Source organism: Pteropus medius, unplaced genomic scaffold (assembly GCF_902729225.1).
Source record: "Pteropus medius unplaced genomic scaffold, Ma_sr-lr_union100, whole genome shotgun sequence".
In the NCBI taxonomy this organism is placed as follows: Eukaryota; Metazoa; Chordata; class Mammalia; order Chiroptera; family Pteropodidae; genus Pteropus; species Pteropus medius.
In genome coordinates this window covers 1,396,588-1,401,551 of record NW_024355695.1, presented here as the reverse complement: position 1 = coordinate 1,401,551, position 4,964 = coordinate 1,396,588, and the positions used below count along the sequence as shown (strand labels likewise).

Genomic DNA, 4,964 nt, shown 5'->3' with positions numbered 1-4,964 from the left:
TACTCCTATGGCATGGATATTTTTACCTTTAATAGTGTCCCATAGGCTCTTTAAATTATTGTTATAGTCTTGGCTTCTATTTTCTTGCCATTCTGATGGACTGCCCTTGGCTTACCCATCCTCTGTATTGGTGTTTTGATCCTCTTCATTATTCACTGTTTATTCCATTTAATATACTTTTCATTTCAGATAATGTGTTCTTCATTTCTGACTGGTTCCCTTTTATAATTTCCATTTTTATTTTATCTTTTGTATCTCTTTTTTAAAGTTCTCACTGACTTCATCTACTCTTCTCCTAAGTTCATTGAGCATCTTTATAACCAGTGTTTTGAACTCTGCATCTATTAGATTGCTTGACTCCATTTTTCTTGGATCTCTGTTCTGTTCTCTCATATGGTTTCTGTTTCATTGTCTTCCCATTGTTTTCCTGTGTCTTTTTCTATGTACTAAAGAAAGCTCTTAGTTTTTGGGTCTTATTAGTTCAGATTTGTGGAGTAGGTGTCCAGTGGCACAGTACTGAGAGGGGTTCAGCTGCAGGCCAAGTTTAACCTCAGCCTTTGTCCCTCTAGGGCCACCTGTTAAGATTCAGCAAACAATTCACAGATGCTGTGCTTATAGTTGCCTCAAGAGGAGACACCAGAAACTGTGGTCAGCTGCCACCAGTGTGAATCTTGGCACTGCTCAAAAAGGAGCATAGGACTTCTCAAGGATACACCTGGATATGGTTTGGGTGGGGTCCCGAGTTGTGGGAGTCGGTGTTTCAGGGAATCTTCTGAGTGGAGTGAAGTCTCAGTTATGGCGGTGCTACTTCTGCACACCGACAGGGAGGTGGGCTCAACAGAGGAACAATGGTTACCGCCGGCACTTCTGTATGGAGTGAGCCTTGCCTCCAGCCCTCACTATGGCAACTCAATGTACCCCCATAAGTCCCTGGTGCCTCCGGAGCAGACAGCCCGGTGCTGGTGCTGAGAGTGAACAGTTTCTTCACTGTGAAAGTCCGGTTGCGGAGATGTCTCCTCTAAAAGGCATCTGCAGCTGCCGGCTGCCACTGCCATAGCCTCTGTCCCACTCAGCAGCTCGGACTGGGCAGCCTTGCATCTCCTCTCCCTCCTGCCTTCTGCTGTTGCAAGGTGATTGATTATTTTCTCCCTAGTTGTAGTGCTTCTGTTCCTTTAGATACCTGGAGACTTTCCTTGCTGTTTGCTCCTTGTTTCTGTCACAACAGTGATTTGGTCGCAAGAGGGAGGAACAGAGCCTCTGTCATCTACGCCATTTTTTCTCTCTCCTTATTTTTGATTTTTGAGAGTTATTTATGTATTCTGGATATAACCTTTGTCAGATGTATGACTTACAGTTTTTGTCTCTCAGAGTGTCTTCTTACCCTCTTAACAGGGTTGTTTGTAAAGTTTTTTTAATTTTGATGAATCTAAGATGTCAATTTTTCTCTTAGTGTCAGTGCCATGCTTATCGAGAAGGGAAGGTTTTGGTGCTGATATTCCCAGGTTAAAGAATTCACAGGGGGCTGACTTGTGAATGAAACGGCAGCCACTAATTTTATTGTGGGGAATGTGCTTCTGCGTTAGGGGCTGCATGGGCTTTATATATGTCAGAGAACAATAGTGGCATTCTGCCACACATGTGTGATACAATAAACTGAATCATGCTACATGAGTTGGGCACAGGTGCCCTGCTACAGTAATGTAACATTCTAAATCCGCGGTCCTATTCTTAGCTGTGAGTCTGGATCATAGCCAGACCTGGACCCTGCCAGGCCTAGGGTCTATAAATTGGTTGTGCTTTGGGTGAACTATTTAAGAACTCTGTCAGATCCAAGATAACAAAGATTTTGCTCCTTTGTTTTCTTCTATAGAACCTTTTCATTTTACATTTAGATCTATGATCTCTTTTTAGTTAATTTTTGAATAAGATGTAAGTAATATATTAAGGTTTATTTCTTGGATAGGAATGTTCAATTGTTACAGAACAATGTTTTTTAATAGCTTTTTTGTTGGATGAATCAACATTTAGGACTTATTTCTTCTAAATGGAACAACATTATTATCATAATGTAATGTACTTCTTTATCTCTGGTAATTTTCCTCAAATATGTCTGCTTTTTTCATATCAATGTAGTTACTTCAGCTCTTTCAATTAGTGTTTGCCTGGTATTTCTTTTTCCCAGCCTTTTATTTTTAACCTATCTATATCTCCTGATTTAAAGTAGGTTTCTTAGAGTGACATCATAAGCATGGCAGCGTGAGAGATTGCCCCTGATCTCTTCCCTTGAAACTAGAAGGAGCAGAAAACCTACACCTCAACAAATGACACCCAATCTGCATACAAGCACATCTGAGAGATCTGTTCATCAGAGCATCAGAATGTGGGCTATTCAGGGGCAGACAGAGACAGAGCCAGGCGCTGCGAAAAGCAGCCCTTATTTCCCAGCAAGCAAGAAGGAGGGAAAAACAACAATGTGACAGTTTCTTGGTCTTTTGAAACCCTGAACAGTCCTGCCTGAGAGATAAGCATATTGCACACAGTGAAGCTCAGGGAACAGGACAGAGAGCAGAGCAGAGAATGAACATGGAGGGGCAACAATGCTGTCTCAGCAACCACTGTTTCCAGGCAGAAAGCTGAGACACAGAGCCTGGCCATCACCCCCGGCCATCCCAGAGTGTGCCTCCCCTGCATCCCCCTGTACCTTTCTAGCACAGACACCAAACCAAGGGGATATCTTGCAACCAGAACTGGAACATACACAGCAGCTGGTCCTAGATATAGGAGAGGGAATATAGATGGACAGAAGCTGAGCCCTGAGCCTGTATCACTGGAAGAAAAACAGTCACACATAAAACTGGCCTCTCCCAAGTACCGCACCCCCAAGCAGTCAGACTGATTCACAAGAAAGAAGCAGAGCACTTCACCTGACAATGGGAGCAGTCCAAGGCTTTAGGGCCTTCTAAGAAGCTCAGAATCCTAATGCCCTTTACATTCTTCCACAAGGGTGGAACACTGGAACAAAGGCAGACTGTTCACAGAGGAGAAACACACCTCCCAGAGAAAACAGGACATTCTTTTTTTTTTTTTTACTTTATTAAAATACTGAGTTTATTTCACATGTATATTTTTGTCTCTCACCATTTCCATTTGTCTGGCTACCACTACTACTATGTCCTATCATAACATTCCATACATACTGAAAACCAAGCAAAGGGTGGAGTTCCATCTTTAAAAAATAAACAGGCATTTTGAATAACACATTCTTGATAATGGAACCTGGATAACATTTATCAGCTATGGTGGGTAAAGTTTTCATTCTGCATTATAAAAAGGACAGCCAGATATCGACTGTTACAGAAATGAAATAAGACAGAAAATTTTAACTGTTTAAACTATTTTTCTTAAAGAGACTTCCTCTACTGCCAGACATCTTGAATTGACTCCTGGTCAGTCATCTGAAAGCAATTATTTACATAATTGATGAACTTGGTTTCCACTTTGGGAGGAGAACCACCTTTTTCTATACTTGCTTGCATTTTGGCTTTAATGTCGTTTACAGAACTAGATCCTTTCAATGTTTTAGGAATGTTTTCCTGTTTTGTGAAAGATTATTGATCTTTTGACTGATGTTGTTGGTTTTGATTCTTTTCCATTCTGGTTTGATTTTTGTGCATTTAATGGCTGGAGTATCACATACAGATTTCTTTACTGGAGCTTTTTCTTCAGCTTCTTCCTCCTCATCATCATCATTATCGTCACCTTCAGCAGCAGCAAGTTTTGCTTTTTTCTGTGGAAGCTTGCTACCACTTCCAGAGGCAGAACGCTTTCCAGATACACTAAGGAGTTTCACATCCTTCTCCTCTTCATTTCCTGACTCTGCATCTACCTCCACAGTTACTAAGCACTGTCCACTAATATGCACAGGCCCTGAACCACATTTCAACTATAAGACCACGTGTGGTGTTATTTCAAAGTCCCCAACGGAAACTATTAACCGTACAGACATTTTTAAGGTTGACAGTGTTACTTTAATTGGACCGACTTCATAATTTATTATCTCTGCTTTAATAATGTGCAATTCATCTTTTGCAACAGTCTCTAAACTGACCAATCTTAAAGATAATCGGTGCTCATTTTCATCATTATACACCTTGAAGTGATAATCGTTGTCAGTCTTTAGTTCACAACTGAAAACATAGTTCTGGGGCCTCAGGGGGCTCGTGTCCATGTTCATCGGATCTTCCGTGGGGTGGTGGCATGCACTTAGGTGGGAGAGAAGTCAGATGGAGATAAATGACTACTGCTCAGCAGAACAGCTGCACAGGATGGAATCACGGCAGGGACAAAAAGGGCATTCTTAACCTCAAAGCAGAGATCCCGCAGCCTTGGGCAATGCAGGAGGCTTGGATGCCATCTACTGGAAATCAACAGAGAAACCGCTTTTTATCAACCTGCTAAAGAGAAATCACTCTCTAATAGATTTAAAAAAAAAAGCAGATTACACTCTCATTAATGTCTACTTGGAGGAATAGTCTATTGAACACCATGAACAAATAAGGAGAGAAGGCAGCCCAAAAAGAAAATGAAAAATCACCAGAAAATAAGCTCTAAGACATAGAAATATGTGATTTAAATAACAGAGAATTAAGGACTGCACTTCTGAAAATAAATGAGATGCAAGAAAAAGTTCCAAGAACTTAGAAACATAATCAACCTACAACAGGAATAATTTACCAAAGAAAAAGAAACTCTAAAAAAGAAGCAAATAGAACTTCTGGAGATGAAGAACTCACTGAGATATGAAGAATGAAATAATAAGCCTAGAAAATAAAGCTGACCAGAACTAGAAAAGAATTAGAGATACTGAAGGTAGAAATATGGAAGAGAGAGACTTGAGAGTGAAACAAAATGAAAGAACTCTATAAGAACTCACACCATCAGAAAAAAAAAAACATTAAAAAATG

At 40.6% G+C, this 4,964-nt stretch overlaps 1 pseudogene; it reads right to left on the bottom strand.

Annotated features, from left to right (window-relative positions):
• Positions 1 to 3,387: 3,387 nt before the first annotated feature.
• LOC120599883 (nucleophosmin-like) overlaps positions 3,388 to 4,964 on the bottom strand; it is a 10,707-nt pseudogene continuing 9,130 nt past the window's right edge.